Consider the following 18,699-nt stretch of genomic DNA (forward strand, 5'->3'; position numbering starts at 1 on the left):
ACTGCAGCTCCTAAGAGGCAATGTGGCACCCTAGGGAGTTGCAGTTTAAAGTGGAACCAGCTGACAATATTTGATATTTGAAATTTTCATCCCTATTCATAATTAAAACAAATGTTGAAGTATCAGAATTTCCCACAGGATGGAAATTGTCATTTTTTTTCACTCAGCTCCTTATTTTTTTATTTATTTTGTTTAAAGTGTGCTCAACAGTCACTTCTAAGAGAGAAGGGGAAAATCTCTGTCACAAGACTGGGTATCTCTATTTGTTCAGTATAGATTTCTGTAAACTTCAGACAAAGCATTTTTACACATGCACATAAAGGTCCTGGACCTTATGCTGTTCAAGTTTATGGCATAACTCCTGTTACTTCAGGGAGAGCAAAATTGGAGCCAAGGTTTGCATCATCACAGCATGTAATTAGCTTAAGCCATGCTCATTCTGGCATCAGTCCTGCCCTTACAGCATAGAGGCAGTTTCCACAGTATGCATCCGATGAAGTGAGCTGTAGCTCACGAAAGCTTATGCTCAAATACATTGGTTAGTCTCTAAGGTGCCACAAGTACTCCTTTTCTTTTTGCGAATACAGACTAACACGGCTGTTACTCTGAAACCTAGCATAGAGGGTGTGTTTGTAGTAACTCTTTTACATCTATGTCAGTCACAGTGCAAGGGCCTGAATTTCCACTCTATGGATTTCTTCTCCTTTATGTCTCTTCCTTTCATCAGCTTTAGTGTAGCCATGCTGTTGGGCACAACAAGGACATTTTGCCATTTAAAAAAAAAAAGTCATAACTAATGCTCAGAAAAAAACCCTAAAGATTGTTTACTTGCATTAGGAGGATAACTGAGCAAGATGTAGGGTGGGAAAGCAGTGTGATCTAATGGCTAGGGCCATGAGTAGGGACTTGCTTACACTGCCCCACAGTTCGGACTACTGGGGTGTGAGTAGCAGTGTGCCCCTGTTTTGAAGAGGATTACATTGATACAAACTAGGAACCTTTCAGTTTGTGCCTGCAGCATCCACACGGGGGAGAGAGTGCAGCACGTTGGTGCGCACTGCTATTTGCACCCCTCTAGTCCAAACTCAGGGGCAACGTAGACATAGCCGTCATATAACTTACGTTGTTCAGGGGTGTGAAAAAAACACCCGTCTGAGCCTCATAAGTTACTCTGACAGAAGCGCCGGTGTGGACAGCACAATGTGGGTGGGAGACGCTTGTTGGAGTTGGTTTAATTATGGTGACAGGAGAGCTCTCTCCCGTTGGCATACAGCGGCTGCACGAGCAATCTTACAGTGGTACAGCTGCATCGGTACAGTTCACTAGTGTAGACATGGCCTTAGCGTCAGGTCATCTGGATTCTATCCCTGATCTTCCAGTGACTTGCTGTGTATCCCGTTGGCAAGTCACGTCACCTTTCTCTCCTTTGGTTCCTTATCTGAAAAATTGGGATATTTCCTTTCTCCTACCATTTGTCTGTCTTACCTCTTCAAATTGCAAACTGTCTGGAGCTGGGACTGTCTCTTACTATGTGGTGGTGCAGTGCCCTTCTCCGATCTTTGTTGTGTAGATGCTGCTTTAATGTAAGTAATAATAATTAGACAGAATCCCATGTCACTTCATGCTCAGTTAGACATGCTCATGGTCTTCCAAGGGAAATGGGGAAAGCCCCATCACATGAGTGATTAAGACTAGACAAACGCCTGGGAGATATGGGAGATGGGATGCAACCATCCTGCATTGGCTGTGGATAGACTAGATGACTTAAGGGGTATTTTCCATTTCTAATTTCTATGAAATGAGCATTTGCTTTTTGGAAGCTCCATTCCTCTCTTTTCATTATTCCTGTTTTTAAACAAGGCAATTTTTGTTTTTCAGTGATCAATGGGCAACTTTTGGATCTCTCTTGTTGTCATTCCTAGTAGTCTGCCGGCTTTCTCTGTCTCCAGTTCTGACCACAGCCAATGTCTCGGTAACCTTTCTTGGTAGATGCAATGTGTCATCCTATGCCAGGGGTAGGCAACCTATGGCACGTGTGATTTGATTTTCAGAGGCACTGACACTGCCTGGGTCCTGGCCACCGGTCCCGGGAGCTCCGCTGCTGGCCTAGGGTACTGGCTGCCGGCCCCCTGCCAGCCAGGGTTCCATCCGCCGGCCCCGCTCAGCCCACTGCTGGCTCTGGGTCCCGGTCACTGGTCTGGGGGGCTCTGCTGCCAGCCTGGGGTCCCGGCTGCTAGCCCAGGCCTCTGCAGCTGCCCCCAGCTATGGCCCACTGGCCTCAGCCAGGGGCAGTGAGGGGTGCAGACAGGGGCAAAAGGGGGCACAGCTCAGCACCCCCACCTTAAAAATTGTTCCAGTGCCACTGTGCTGGGATATTTTTAAGTCCTGATTTGCTGCTTACATCACTGTCATGCCACGTGGAACAGCACGTTACATTTGTCGTCAAGATTGGAATGTACATGCAAGAACTGGAATCAGAATTTTCTGACAGATTTCAAGATTTCCAGCAATTTGGCCCAATGCTTTCTTTTCTAATTAAACCTGAAAAGTTCAATGAAAGCGACTTGGATTTGTCTGTATTTCAGTGGATGGGTGTTGAAGATTTTGAAATGCAGCTCATTCAGTTAAAAAGCTCAGAATTGTGGGCATCAAAGTTTGGAGATTGCGGAGTGCACTTAAAGCTACCGAGAGAGATCATGGGGCCTCTATTCTGACCTGATGGACGTCCCTGCCAGTGACATTTAACTGTTAGAAGAAAATTTCCTTGGCAATGCTTTCAGCATTTGGATCCACATACCTGTGTGAACAGGTATTTTCACACATGAAATCTGTCCTCTGTCCCTCTCGGAGCCGGTTAACAACTCAGAAGCCTGTGTGCAGCTTAAAGAATCCAAATACGTGCCAGACATTAGAAAACTCAGCAAGGAAAAGCAAGGGCAAGGATCACACTAAACTGATAAGATCTGCATTTTAATTTAATTTTAAATGAAGCTTCTTGAATATTTAAAAAACCTTATTTACTTTACATACAACAATAGTTTAGTTATATATTATAGAGAGAGACCTTCTAAAAACATTAACATGTATTACTGGCACACGAAACCTTAAATTAGAGTGACTAAATGAAGACTTGGCACACCTCTTCTGAAAGGTTGCCGACCCCTGTCCTATGCCTTAAACTAAGCATTCGAGGTCATGTACTACTTTATCCTCTTCCCATCGCTTTCTCTTTAGAGAGAAAGAATTTATTTTCCCTGTCTCTAGGGCCTGGTCTACACTAGAAAGTTTTATTGGCATAGCTATATCAATTAGATGTGTTTGTGGGGAAAAAATCACACCCCTAACCAACATAGATGTGCTGGCAAAAGCCCTAGTTGAGACTCAGGTATACTGGGTACCTTATTCCCTCCAGGGAACTGGTGCAAGCTATAGAGAGTTTTTGCTATACTAGCAACCTCTTTTTAGGCCTTCTCTACTTTTAAAAGCTTTTCCCTATATAAGGGAAAGGAAACAGGGGTGTCTTCATGGTAGAGGTCTACTATAGGCCACCAATCAGGAGGAAGAGGTGGATGAGACATTCCTAGAAGAAATAATGGAAATATTCAGAACACAAGAGCTGGTATTAACAGAGGGACTGTAACTATCCAGACATTTGTTGGAAAAGCAAAATAGTAAAGAACAAAATGTCCAGTAAGTTCTTGGCGTGTATTGGGGACAACTTCTTGTTTCAGCAGGCGGAGGAAGTAACCATGAGGACAACCCTTTTTAGGCTTGATTCTAACCAGGATGAACTTGTTACAGATCTAAAGGTTGAAGGCAGTTTGGGTGAAAATGATCATGAAATAAAAGATTTCATCATTCTAAGGCAAGGAAGGAGTGAGAGCAGCAGCAGAAGCAAATGGACTTCAAAAAAGCAGACTCTAACAAACTCAGAAAGCTGGTAGGGAAGGTCCCAGGGGAAGAAAAATCTAAGGCAAAAAGGCATTCAGGACAGCTGGTGGTTTCTCAAAGAGACAATAATAAAGGCACAACAGCAAATGACGCTGATGCAAAGGAAAGCTAGGAGGAATAGTAAGAGGCCACGATGGTTCCATCCGGAGCTCTTTAATGACCCGAAAATCAAAAAGGAATCTTACATAAAGCAGAAACATGGACAAATTGGTAAGGATGAGCACAAATAAATCTCCCTGCATACGGGTGCTATATATGGTGATTTTTAAGTAAGGCTTTCGACATCATCTCACATGACATTCTCATAGACAAAGTAGGGAAAACTGGTCCCGATGAAATTAATGCCTGTGGGTGCATAAGTGGTTGAAAGACGACATTAATGCAAACTAGTTATCTTTTAGTTTATGCCAGCAGCATCCCCATGGGCCAATTAGAGCACAGCACTTTGGGGCACGCTGCAGTTCACACCCCTGTAGTCAGCACAGTCTAGATGTCCCAGAGAAATGGTCCAGCTACTCATGTAGCTATTTTTGTCTGTCTTCTGGAGGTGACAAAATGGCCCTCTAGTGGTTCTGCACAGGGGAAAATGTACATGCTGCACTTACAGAAACCTGATGGACAATAACTCAGGCAAGAAAAAAAGAGTTTCTCATGTGAAGCTCATATCAGTGCTGAAGATGAAGAAGTCCACTGTGGGATCCTTCATTTAAAATTTGAAAACAAAATGGAAGCCCCATAAAGCTAAACATTGTCCTCAATGCCTGTGCAGTCCCAAACCCATGTCTCCATTGATTATGGGCAGGGGTGCTGTCCATTTCTAGATGAACTTTGATCATTTCTGAACTCTGGTGAATTTTAAAGAATCTCAGATCCATACATACCCTGATTGGAATTGTAGGGGCAGTTTCCACCCCTACAATGGTCCAAACCAACACTGGATTCAGATAACCATGAACGTTGGGGAAGTTGTAACTCAGGCTCATTCCTCTTACAAGCTGTGGGTTCTGTTCATGTCGGTTATGTTGGAGGGAGGTACTTTCAGTGTGCAAATGGGGCTCCGTAACAGCCCTGCCAAGGAAGGCTAATCAGGGGATGAGCTGAATCGGCACATTTCATCAGTGTTCTGGACAGGGGCGGCTCTACCAGTTTTGCCGCCCCAAGCAGTCGCCACCGAATTGCCGCCGCCACTACAGTGGCAAAGCTGCTGCCGAATTGCCGGACGGAAGAGCGGCGGAGCTGCCGCCGAATTGCCACCACGGGGCATGGACTGCAGCCCCATTCTCAGTGTCGCCCCAAGCACCTGCTTGGAAAGCTGGTGCCTGGAGCCGGCCCTGGTTCTGGATACACTTCTTCTCTGGCCAGAGGCCCCCCACTTCTGTGGCGTGAGCTGGGTAGCTGTGGCTCTTACAAATGAGTCAGGGTTGCCTACACCATTCACATCCCCCCCACCATCAGAATGGACTTTGTTACTGGGGTCCCCCAGCCATAGAATGTGCTAGTGAAAACCATCACAAGGTTACTGTAGTCCAGTGACTGTTTAAAATGAGTTGATGTGAAACAAAAGCCAAGGTTTTCTTCAGGAGTTACACAAGCAATCATGCTCCTACGGTGAAGTTCACATGTGTGCAGAGGGCCAGCCAGAGGCCTATGCACCAGTAAAACACTCAAAATATGGCACAAGTGGCATTCAAGTGCTGCATAAGCTTTGTGCTGTCCCTCAGCACGAGAGGGAATTTTGCCTCTAATGATCAGTTTAAAGAGGTGGAGCTGCCCTTACATTTGCAGCTACATACCTATAGTGAACGTCAAATCAGAAATACAGGAAACTCTATAACAGGGGTCGGCAACCTTTCAGAAGTGGTGTGCCGAGTCTTCATTTATTCACTCTAATTTAAGGTTTCGCGTCACAATAATACATTTTAGTGTTTCTAGAAGGTCTCTTTCTATAAGTCTATAGTATATAACTAAACTATTGTTGTATGTAAAGTAAATAAGGTTTTTAAAATGTTCAAGAAGCTTCATTTAAAATTAAATTAAATGTAGATCCCCTCGGACTGGTGGCCAGGACCCAGGCAGTGTGAGTGCCACTGAAAATCAGCTCGCTTGCCGCCGGTTGCCTACCCCTGCTCTATAAAAATGATTTAGATCCATAAGCAGGGAATGCCTTTTTAATAGTCCCATATCCAGTTGTTACCCAGCTGACCTGTATTCTGAGCTTGGGAGGCAGGGCGTGGGAAGAAGTAGACATAAAAAAAATACACTCTAAAATAGCTACAATAAAAATGTAAAGAGGAAACCTTCTTGACTGAGACACTTTTATCTGTTGCTAAACTAGATGATCTATGCCCCCAGCTTACACTGAATCAGATGCTTCATGATGTATTGTCCTTAAAATATTGAAGCTGAGATCTCCGTTGGCACCAGAGACAAGACACAAAGCCTTGGCCACGAGGTCTATTTTATAGATTTCAGAAGTGAGCCTCTTGTCTCTTGACATATAAACATGTTCCCAATGATTAGCAAAGTACCATGTCATTTTGAAGGGAGAAGGGGAATTCCTTACATCACATTAAACGTTGAAATATTGATCTTTTTGTGACCATGAGAGTATCCTAATTCTATATCTCAGTGTTGTCAACTCTTGCCTTTTTTAACTCAAAGCTCATACATAATACGTGGTGGTTTTCTTAAAGTGCCAGTTCCTGGAGTCATGTGATTGTGTAGTATTGTTAGCAGTGACTCTGAAACAGACTTGGAGGTCATGGTGGATATACAGCTAAACATGAGTGTCACACTGTCTGAAGTGGCTCACCACTGCGAGTGCCCCTACCTCAGGGCAGACTGTCAGAAAACAGGGCCGATTCCCCCAAGCTGCTGGTGTGTGCTGTAATTAGATGTAATCAAACCAGTAACAAATGTGAGTTCCTGGATCACTAGACCACTCTGACCACAGAGTCGCAGACAGTCCCCTTAGACTCACCAGACTATCTGGCCACCTGGACAAACTGTGACTCTGCTCTGAGCTGGCACCTGGGTTGCCAGCATCACAGTGAGTTCCCACTATGATGGTGCAGCCAAAAGGGTTGGTGCCATCCTCAGATGTATAAACAGGGTATAAGGTAGGAGAGGTAAATTCTTGTATTGGACCAATTTCTGTTGGTGAAATAGACAAGCTTTCGAGCTATACAAGCTATTCTTTCAGGCCTCGGAAAGGTACTCGGAGTGTCACAAATACACGGTGGAACAGATTTTTTAGCAAAAGTAGTTAACCCATATTCTAAGAGACCATTCAAGGTGAAGTGGCCCATTAACACCTCTGCAGTCATAGGACAAAAAAGGGGGAGTTAGTAGGTTACAGGTTGTAGCAATAAGCTATAAATCCAGTGTCTTTTTTTTTTAAGCCCGTCTAGCAAAGTTATGAATTTACACTTCTGGGCTTGTCTTTTGAAGACGTGCAGATTTCCTTTGAGGACAAGGACTGAGAGGTCAGATCGGGTGTGTTTGTCTTTTATCATTTTTCTGTGTGAGCTCATTTTGAGAGCATAGTGATTTCTAGTTCCACCCTCATAGTTGGTATTGGGGCATTGAGTTGGTGGGTCTTGGTCTGTGTAAAGCTTGCTTCTGATGATGAGTTTGGTGAAGGGGGGCGGGTTGAAGGCCAGAAGAAGGGGTTCAGGAAAGATTTCTTTCAGGATGTTGTTCCCATTGAGTATGGGTTGTAATTGTACAATGATACTCCATTTGGGTTCCAGTGTAGGGTGGTAGGTGACAACTAGGAGTTAAGGTTTCCCCAAATCCCCATTTTGGGTGTGTATCCTGGGCTTTCTCCTAGAAGCATGTCCTGTGGTATGAGTGCCTGGCTGTAGAAAACAGATTTCTTTGTGTGGTTACTGGATGTTTGATAGTAAGTGTGGTGATCTGTGGGTTTTTTTTGTATATAGTTGTTTGTTGATGCTGATATGGGAGTAATTGAGAGAGACTGTGATGAATGGGTGTTGGTTGTGGTTGAAATCTATGAGGGAATTTAGGTCATCTGTCCAGAAGATGAAAATATCATCGATATATCTCAGGTACATTATTGCTTTTGTTGTGTATTTATCCAGAAATTCTTCCTCAAGTTGGCCCATGAAGAGATTGGGGAGCCATCGTAGTACCCCTGTCTGTTCCCATGGTTTGGACCAAGTGTTTGTTGTTGAATGTAAAATTGTTATGGGTGAGGATTAAATGGATGAGTTTGGCAATGTGCTTGAGGTGGATATCTGAGCGTTGCCCATTATCTTGTAGATATTTGAGGCAGACAGCGATGCTGCCATTGTGATGGATGTTGGTACAGAGGGAGGTGACATCCATGGTGGCAAGGATGGTGTTCTGAAGGAGGTTGTTAATACTGCAGTGTTTCTGGAGGAAGTCAGTTGTGTCCTGGAGGAAGGAGGGTGGTGTGGTGAATGGTTTGAGGATGGTTTCTATGAGTCCTGATGTTCCTTCAGTAAGAGTGCCATGGCCAGATATGATGGGTCTGAGTGGGTTCCCTTGTTTGTGTATCTTGGGAAGCATGTAGAAAGTCCATGGGGTGGGTTCACAGGAGATGATGTTTTAGAGTTACTCTTGCAGTTGTTTGAAGAAGGATTTGATAATATCCTTGAATTCCTGGATGAATTGTGGTTTGTGGGAGGGTCTTTGAGTTCTTTGTCCTATGACTGGAAAGCTGTTAACAGGCCACTTCACTTTGAATGGTCTCTTAGCACAGTGTTTTTCAAACTGTGGGTCGCGACCCAGCATGTAAGGCACTGGGTCAGCACCGCCAACTGGGACATTAAAAGTCCCATCAGCGGTGCTGCCCAGCTAAGGAGGCTAATGCCCACCTTTTCTGACACCATGCTGTGCTCCGGAAACCGCCAGCAGTGAGTCCGGCTTCTAGGCAGGGGGGCCATGGGGCTCCGCGCGCTGCCCCCGCCCCGAGCACTGGCTCTGCACTTGGTCAATGGGAACTGGGTGGGGGGAGCCAGACCTGCTGTTGGCCGCTTCCAGGGTGCAGTGTGGTCCGCAGTGCCAGGACAGGTGGGAAGCGTGCCTCTGCACCCCAGCTGACCGGGAACCGCCAGAGGTGAGTCCATGCCCCAGAGCTTGTCTCTCTCACCAACAGAGGCTGGTCCCATAAAATATATTACCTCACCCACCTTCTCTTTCTTAGAATATGTGTTAAATATTTATGCTCAACAATCTGTTCTTTTATGTGACATTCTAAGTACCTTTTCCAGAGCTAAAGAAGAAAGCTCTGTGTAGCTTGAAAGCGTGTCTCTCACCTGCTGAAGTTGGTCCAATAAAAGATATTACCTCACTCACCTTGTGTGTCTCATATTCTGGGACCTTCGGGCTACCACAAAACTGCAATAAACAGGGATAGGAATTTGCCAGATGCCTTTTTCCCTCCCCATGAGGGAAAAATCTGGGTAAAAACCTGCAGTAAGGTTATTCTCCAATCCTGTTATGAATCCTTGTTTGCTGTGGAGATTCTCTTTGGCTGCCCTCTATTTTTGGAGGTTTGGAAGCCTCATTGGATGTTCCGAGCCAGATGATCTAACATCTGGGTCTCAGCTTGGCTGGGCAGGAGTGCTTTCTAGTGTAAGTGCACATCTGTAAATGGGACCACTGTCATGGTTTCCATCCCTCCAACACAGCAGGGCTGTGCCAAATGTCCAGCAGTTTGTGGTGTTTGGGGGTGAGGAGAGATGGATTCCAGGATATTTTTTTTCTCTGCTTAAGAGACGAGATTGACATAAACTCTGTTAATCGGCAGCAGTTCAACATCTGCAACGTCAACAGCTGCATTTGGGGAATGCTGTTTGAGAATTGTTTTGGGAAGAGTTCTGGTTAACTCCAGTTGTTCAGTAAGATAGTAGATTGATGGTTAAACCTTGGAACCATCTTGCTTCACTATAAAATCGATCACAGCCACACTATAAGTTTCTTGCATTTTCTTATCCCCCGTACTTTGCATATCCTTTCTGTGGGAGAGGTTGGGAGTTGCATGGAAAAACAAATGCACACTGGAAAAAACGTGACATTGTTTTCACGTGTAGTAACCCCTCCCTCCACCCAAGCATGTGCTACTGCCCATATCTCAGCTTTAAATCAGGGGGGGGGGGAGGAGGGAGGAGGAGGAACAATAGGCTGAGTCATCTGGCTCCATGTGTATATTTACAAAAGAAAGGCTGGAAAATCATAGGACTGGTGGAGAAAGCTGGATGATTCTGGGCAGATACAAAGGCAGTTGTAGAGTTTCCAACACCTCTGCTTTATCATTTGCAAATATAAACAAATAAATTTCAATAGTGTAATGGGATCACCAAGGGCAAGATTCAAGAAAACCAGGGATAAAATAATGGGGCCAAATTGCTCAATTTTCCTTGGAAAACATCATGTATTAGCACTAGGGAGGAACAGAAAGGTGAAAGGGCTAGAAGAATAAAGCACTTTGATTTCTAATGCTCATGACTCCATCCAAGATGGGGGCAGTAGGGGAAAGCATGATTCTTTCTCTCTTCCCAAAGGACCAGACTTGATGGAGGAATTTAGTGTGTTGTGTTGACAATTCCAGTTGCTGGGGCCTTATTTTGATCTCATTTACAGGCCCCAGATTTATGAATTCCAGGTCTGATCCGCAGACACATTTTGGAACAGCTTAGCCAGCTCGTGGGAGATTTGCCTGTGCGGGAAGAATTCTCTGCTCCTGTGGAGCTGCCATAGAGGCATCTGTGCCCTCCCCCCAAACTGTAGCCAATAGGGTGTGGCAAAGGCTATTGGGGCATTGCTGGAGTGTCCCTGCACCCTACCTATCCCCAGAACAGCCTCTTGGGGCAGTGGCCATACGGCTGAATGTATCTCAGCAGCAGCCCTCCAGCATCAGGTGCAGAAAGCAGTGGATTTACGTAGTGCGATAGGGTCAGGCCAGATGGCTACAGGAGAGTGATTTTTTTTTTTTTTGGTGAAAAACTGATCTTTATTTTCCAGAAATATACAAACTTATTCTCTCATTTCTCCATCTTCTTCTTCTACTCCTCTGATGTACAGGACATTGTTACATCTTAACAAAACTTCACCAAGGTGCCCTGACAATGCACCATCTATGTATTCTTCTGTGTTTGCAAGCTGCATGTTCATGTAGTCGTCGACAGACACCAGGTAGCCCTTGTACTCCATCCCCCACTTCAACTTCACCATCACCGGCTTCCCTGTCAGCCCGTTCAGGAAGGGCTTGGGGTTCAGGGGCAAGCTCATCGTAACGCAGCCTAGCACAAGGCAGTGGTAAAAACAAAAATTACTTGCAAAAATTACGTGCACCTGCTGGAGAGTGATAGAAGGCAGCTATATTAGCCCCAGGTTAAGTAGGTCCCTTTTTCCTGTGTAAGGTAACAGGGAAGGTTCCAGAACAATCAGGAACTTTCTGGAAACAATTAAGGCAGACAGGCTGATTAGAACACCTGCAACCAATCAAGAAGCTGCTAGAATCAATTAAGGCAGGCTAATCAGGGCACCTGGGTTTAAAAAGGAGCTCACTTCAGTTTGTGGTGTGTGTGTGAGGAGCTGGGAACAAGATGTGCAAGAAACTGAGAGTGAAAAGGCGTACTACTGGAAGACTGAGAAGTACAAGCATTATCAGACATCAGGAGGAAGGTCCTGTGGTGAGAATAAAGAAGGTGTTGGGAGGAGGCCATGGGGAAGTAGCCCAGGGAGTTGTAGCTGTCACACAGCTGTTACAGGAGCCACTGTAAACAGCTGCAATCCACAGGGCCCTGGGCTGGAACCTGGAGTAGGGGGCGGGCCCGGGTTCCCCCCATTCCTCCATCCCCCCTGCAATTTCCTACTTGATACTGGAGGAGTTGACCTGGACTGTGGGTTCCACCAGAGGGGAAGGTCTCTGGCCTGTTCCCCGATCCACTAGGTGGATCAGCAGAGACTGTGGGGATTGTTCTTCTTCCTTTTCCCCATGCTGGCCAGTGATGAGGCTAACTGAGTGAATGGCAGATTTGAGCCACGAAAGTGGCCAAACTGAGGGCTGCCATGAACCTCTGAGGCGAGCAAATCCACCAATAGGCACAGAACCCACCAAGGCAGAGGAGGAACTTTGTCACAGTAGGCATGAGACTTATGGAAAATATACAGAAACAAAGTGAGAAACCCTTTTCCCTCTGCTCTCCCTACCCCCTTCCTGCCCCCAGACTAATGAAATGACAGCAAGGAATTTCTGACTGCTGTGCTCTTGGTTTCTCTCCCTTTTCTCCTTTCACTACTACTGCTGATTGCTGATCTCTTCCTAATGAAGAAACTCACACGAGGATGCCTATATCCAGGGGAGGCATTTCCTCGTTCACTATAGTACCGATTTTTTGTGGCAAAAGCACATCATACTTGGATCAAAAATTCTATTTATCTTTTCCAAGGAGAACATTGTAAAAGCTGCTTTCACCAAAGGGGAGAGGGCTTGTTTCTGGACCCTAGGAAGGATGGTAGGATAGTTGTGATGGGTTGGGTTGAAGGGAACCATCTCCTGTCGTTTGATTTCTCTTATGTTCAGGGAAACAGGACTTGGTTCCTTCTTTGATGCAATCCTCTTTATTTACAAAGGTACCTGATGCTTTAATCAATTTCTCTTTCTAATGGGCCCCACAGGGCCCCAAACTTTGGCTAATTGCTTGGGTCAAAAAGGGGTAACAGTATGATCTTGCTACTCCCCTCCCTTAAGAATAAGAACATAAGAATGGCCATACTGGGTCAGACCAAAAGTCCATCCAGTCCAGTATCCTGTCTGCTGACAGTGGGCAATGCCAGGTGCCCCAGAGGGAGAGAACCTAACAGGTAATGATCAAGTGATCTCTCTCCTGCCATCCATCTCCACCCTCTGACAAACAGAAACTAGGGACACCATTCCTTGCCCATCCTGGCTAATAGCCATTAATGGACTTAACCTCTATGAATTTACCCAGTTCTCTTTTAAACCCTGTTATAGTCCTAGCCTTCATAACATCTTCAGGCAAGGAGTTCCGCAGGTTGACTGTGCGCTGTGTGAAGAAGAACTTCCTTTTATTTGTTTTAAACCTGCTGCCCATTAATTTCATTTGGTGGCCACTAGTTCTTATATTATGGGAACAAGTAAATAACTTTTCCTTATTCACTTTCTCCACACCACTCATGATTTTATAGACCTCTATCATATCCCCCCTTACTCTCCTCTTTTCCAAGCTGAAAAGTCCTAGCCTCTTTAATCTCTCTCATATAGGACCCATTCCAAACCCCTAATCATTTTTGTTGCCCTTCTCTGAACCTTTTCTAATGTCAGTATATCTTTTTTGAGATGAGGAGACCACATCTGTATGCAGTATTCAAGATGTGGGCATACCATGGATTTATATAAGGGCAATAAGTTATTCTCCGTCTTATTCTCTATCCTTTTTTTTTAATGATTCCTAACATCCTGTTTGCCTTTTTGACTCCCTCTGCACACTGTGTGGATGTCTTCAGAGAACGATCCTCGATGACTCCAAGATCTCTTTCCTGATTAGTTGTAGCTAAATTAGCCCCCATCATATTGTATGTATAGTTGGGGTTATTTTTTCCAATGTGCATTACTTTATATTTATCCACATTAAATTTCATTTGCTATTTTGTTGCCCAATCACTTAGTTTTGTGAGATCTTTTTGAAGTTCTTCACAGTCTGCTTTGGTCTTAACTATCTTGAGCAGTTTAGTATTTTCTGCAAACTTTGCCACCTCACTGTTTACTCCTTTCGCCAGATCATTTATGAATAAGTTGAACAGGGTCCTTGGACTGACCCTTGGTGAACACCACTAGTTATCCCTCTCCATTCTGAAAATTTAACGTTTATTCCTACCCTTTGTTCCCTGTCTTTTAACCAGTTCTCAATCCATGAAATGATCTTCCCTTTTATCCCAGGACAACTTAATTTACATAAGAGCCTTTGGTGAGGGACCTTGTCAAAGGCTTTCTGGAAATCGAAGTACACTTGGTCTCCCAATAGAGACCAAGGGGAAATGTCTATCTGTATGTTTGTCCTCTCCACAAAATCACAACCTCCACCATTGCAGACAATCTAATCTGAAGGATACAATGGAAGCTGATCACTCCATCCTCCCATAATATTAGAATAAGGAGTTACTTATTATGAAACTAATGGTAGGTAAATGTGAAGAAAAAGTGAGAAGAGACTATTCTGATCATCTGGTCTGACCTTCTGTATAACACAGGCCATAGAACTTCCCCAAAGTAATTCCTAAAGCATATCTTTTAGAAAAACACCCCATCTTCATTTAAAAAAGAATCCATCCTGATCTTTGGTAAATTGTTTCAATGGTTAATGACCTTCACTGTTAAAAATTGATGCATTATTATTAGCTTGACAATTCCAGTCTGGCATGTGACAACTGTTGTTCAGCTCCCATGGGATGCTCTCCTGAAAGTGTGTTCTCCTTGTGTTGTGAGTTCAAGACCTTGTCCTGACAGGGAAAGTGATTGGAATGTAAGGTGCCCCCAGCTCCCCACCAGAGAACTCAGCATTTCACAGGACTGGATAATGTTGTACTAGTGTGGTAATGGTTGTGCTAATATAATATCTGTGTTAAGCATCCAAGTGGCAACGGGATATTTCCCAGAGATAAGTAGAGCTGGACTGAGCTGATATCAGTGGGAGTTGGGTGCCTCTGTGCTTTTGAAAATCCCACCAGGCACCTATCTGCATCTTTAGGTGCTTAAATACCTATGAAAATCTGGGCCTTAACTACGCTCTCTGTTTTCCCCATCTGCAATATGGCAAGCTTGTCACAGGGTGACTGCCCCTTTTAAGAGGCACTGTGCCCAGCCCTACTTGTGTTTCAGTCAGCTCTCCTTCCCAAGTGGGGAGAAATATCACAGTCCCATAATAGGCAGGTCAAGTGACTAATTAGGCTGGAGTGGAGAAAGAGAAGCCTTTAGAACAGTGGTTTCCCACCTGTGGTCCATGGACCCCTGGGGGTCCACAGACTATGTCTAAGGGGTCCACGAAAGGTTGTTATGATAGAACAGTGGTTTCTGCAAACTAAGAATTGCAAAGGGGTCCACACCTCCATCTGAAATTTTTTAGGGGTCCATAAATGAAAAGCGTTTGAAAAGCACTGCGAGCAGTGGCTCTGAATCTTTCCAGACTACTGTACCCCTTTCAGGAATCTGATTTTTGTCTTGCATAGCCCACGTTACACCTCACTTAAACTACTTGCTTACAAAATCTGACATAAAAAAATACAGAAATGTCACAGCACACTATTACTGAAACGTTGCTGACTTTCTCATTTTTATCATAAATTATAAAATTGATTGGAATATAAAATTGTACTTACATTTCAGTGTATCGTCTATAGAGCAGTATAAACAACTCATTGTCTGTATGAAGTTGTAATTTGTACGGACTTCGTTAATGCTTTTTATGTACCCTGTTGTAAAAGTAGGCAAATATCTAGATGAGTTGATGTATCCCATGGAAGGCCTCTGCGTACCCGCAGGGGTACATATACTCCCAGTTGAGAACCACGGCTCTAGAGAGCCAGAGAGATGCTTGTGCTGCTTTGCACACGCAGCCTCTAGAATTCGCTACCTTAGGTCAAAGAGTCAAATGCTTTTTTTAACAGGGCTGGACAGTTTTGAAAAAGGACTAGATGACTGTATAACCAACATTAACACCTGTCTCTCTGCCAGGAAGAACAATTGGAACAATTTACCAAGGGTCATGGTGGATTCTCAGTCACTGGCAAATTTTGAGTCAAGATTGGCTGTTTTTCTAAATGGTATGCTCTAGGAATTATGTTGGGGAAAGTCTGTGGCCTGGATTCTGCGGGAGGTCAGATTAGACTCTCACAATGGTTCCTTCTGGCATTGGAATCTATGGATCAGATAGAGGGTTCTTAGGGTAATAAAAAATTATTCTTCAGGAAATGTGGTCACTACTATTGTAGTATCTAGAGCTCCCAGCTGAGATCAGGGCCTTTTTGTGGTAGGCAAAAAGCAGCAAACTGGGGAGACCACCCATGTCTCCTGAGTCTCAGTCCAGTGCTCCAGCCACCAGACCATGTTGGCTGATTCAGGGGTCAAGCTGTCTTATGGAAGGTCCACTTTTCTCTGCAATATCACCAGATACTGGTCATAGCTGAAAGCAGGATTTGATGGATTAAGGATCTGGTCTGTTCTTGCAACCTCTCTTTTCATGTGGTCGTGCCATGGAGATTTAAGACAACAGGATTCTGTTTTATTCATTCATAATTCCATAAAGTTCTAATCAATGGTCTGGTGATGGCTTTCAGCTATCTTGGAATGAAAAGCTAATACATGGGTTGACTTCTAGTACCCAGGAGCCAAGGGAAGTCTTAGCCATGGCCAGATTGTAACGCGGTAGCGCAGACACTAATATCCATTGTCCACCCCCTCAGTGTGTAATGAATAGTGGATTTCTACCAGGAGGATGCTTGCATACAGGACCCTGGTGTCTGGCTGCCATAACACTAAGCCTGATGGCAATGAACTTGTTCTGTCTTTTATTTTTGGTGCTGGTTTCAGACATGTTTTTTTAAACGAGTGACTCCTGCTGCTAAGTACAGTCGTTGTTATGACTAATGGAGGGCCAGCTCCTCTTATGGGAGTCACTGCATCCTCCACGGCTCACCTCCTGCTGGAAAAGACACAGTTCCCTGAAAACGGCAGGGAGCGCTGCTGAGTGGAGTTCACTTCTCTGAATATTGAGCCTCATGTACCCAGGCTAATGTGCTTAGCAGCTGCTGTGGGGCATGGCCATCGACTCTTACTAACAGACCACACCTTGTGACTCTCCTATGGATCTGGGCATGGCTCCTAAGGTTCCTTTGAGTGATAGGGAGTGATCCTTCCCTATTGCCAGCACGTGTGTGTTGGGGATTAGATGTGGTGATGCTTGCTTTCTATCTTTACCATCTGTCTTCCTTCCATCCCCCAGGACACCCACACAGAAGAGAGTAGGATTTGTTTGCTTAGATTGCAAGCTCTTTGGGGCAGGGACCATCTCTTGGCACAGTGCCTACCACAGTGGGGTCCCTAAGCACTTCCACAATACAAATAATACAAATTATTATTGTTTATTACAGCAGTTCCAAGGGGACCCGAACCAAGATCAGAGCCCAATTGTGCATCCAAACACACAGTGAGAGACGGTCCTTGCCCTGAAGTGCTCAGTCTAAATGATATCCTGTAGGTAAAGTCAGTCTTTGCTGCTGTATGTTCTGAGCTGTGCTGCTGCTCATTCATTTTTTCTCAGAGTATTTTTAGTGGAGGAATGCACCTCCTGACCCACTGTTTGTAGCACTGCCTGTGAGAGCTCTGTACTGGGAGGCCACACTACGCAGCAGGAGTCTGCTCCCAGGCATGTTCCAGCTGTGGCTGTCTAATCTGTTCGTATTCTGGGAATAGCTGGGTGTTTTCATGTCCCCTGGGGATGTTCTCTGTTTGCCTTCTTGCCTTTGTTAATGCTGCTCAGATTATGGAGAGAACTTGGAAGTGGGACAGAATCTTGATTATTATTATTTATAGTGTATTCAACAATAACATAGCTCCTGGCTCCTTCGCTACTGGGAACACAAGTCTGGGGGATACTCACGCATGTACCAGCCAGTTTTCCTTTCATTGTCAGATCCCTTAGGATGCACCTCACCTGGAGAGCAAATGAAGTTCATTTCTAGGGAAGTTTTCAGAGTGTATTGAAAAGACAGGTCCAGATTCCCTCCCACACTGAGATTCAGGGGGAGGTGTGATGTCAGAGAGCCAGTGACATCTCCTTCACTCTCATGGTGAACAGCGTTTCCCTCTAATTTTTCCCACACGTGTGTGGAATGAATTTTGTTATGTGCACCAACATGGAGGTGATGTGTGACACAACACCTCCATATGGGTGCACATCACCTTCATATTGGTGCACATAGCAACGTTCATGTGGTGGGGGTGGGGCGTGGGGGAGGGGACTAAGGGCTGGGGTGCAGGGGTGTGAGGGCTCCAGCTGGGGGTGCGGGCTCTGGGGTGGGGCTGGGGATGAGGGGCTCAGGGCTGGGGCAGGGGGTTGGACTCGGGGGATGAGGGCTCTGGCTGGAGATGCGGGCTCTGGGGTGGGGCTGGGGCTGGGGCAGAGGCTTGGGGTGTGGCAGCGGTGAGGGCTCTGTCTGGGGGTATGGGCTCTGGGGTGGAGGGGATGAGGGGCTCAGGGTTGGGGTAAGGGGGTTAGGGCTCCGTCTGGGGGTGTGGGCTCTGGGGTGGGGCCAGGATGAGGAGTGAGGGGGTTAGAGCTCTGGCTGGGGGTGTGGGCTCTGGGGTGGGGCTGGGGATGAGTGGTTTGGGTGCAGGTTGCCCCGGGGCTACGGCAGGGGGAGAGAACTCTCCCCACCCCTCTCTTCCCGCAGCAGCACCTGGGCTGTAGAGGGAGAGGTACCTGTTCCTGCTGCGGCAGCTCCGGGACTGGGGCCGTGGCATAGGTGCCTCTCCCCCAGCCTTGGCAGGTCAGGGGCATGTACTTAACTACCTTGCTGAATGGGCCATGAGGGGGTAGGTCAGCTGCAGCAACTGGCTTTTGCATAGGTTTGGTTTTTCCCTAAGTATTGAAATTGGCTTCATTACTCTGGGATAGGGGAATACATGAACACAGCAGACCCTCTGATCACTTTTCTGTTGCGCAGGGGTCAAGGGCTGTG

At 45.5% G+C, this 18,699-nt stretch overlaps 1 protein-coding gene and 1 pseudogene across 4 annotated transcripts in view; one reads left to right on the forward strand and one right to left on the reverse strand.

The window, feature by feature from the left end:
• AFAP1L2 (actin filament associated protein 1 like 2) overlaps positions 1-18,699 on the forward strand; it is a 121,256-nt gene that overhangs the window by 31,237 nt on the left and 71,320 nt on the right. The gene's annotated exons all lie outside the window — the stretch shown is intronic.
• LOC140915382 (small nuclear ribonucleoprotein F pseudogene) lies at positions 10,975-11,231 on the reverse strand (annotated as a pseudogene).

Source organism: Lepidochelys kempii, chromosome 7, assembly GCF_965140265.1.
Source record: "Lepidochelys kempii isolate rLepKem1 chromosome 7, rLepKem1.hap2, whole genome shotgun sequence".
In the NCBI taxonomy this organism is placed as follows: Eukaryota; Metazoa; Chordata; order Testudines; family Cheloniidae; genus Lepidochelys; species Lepidochelys kempii.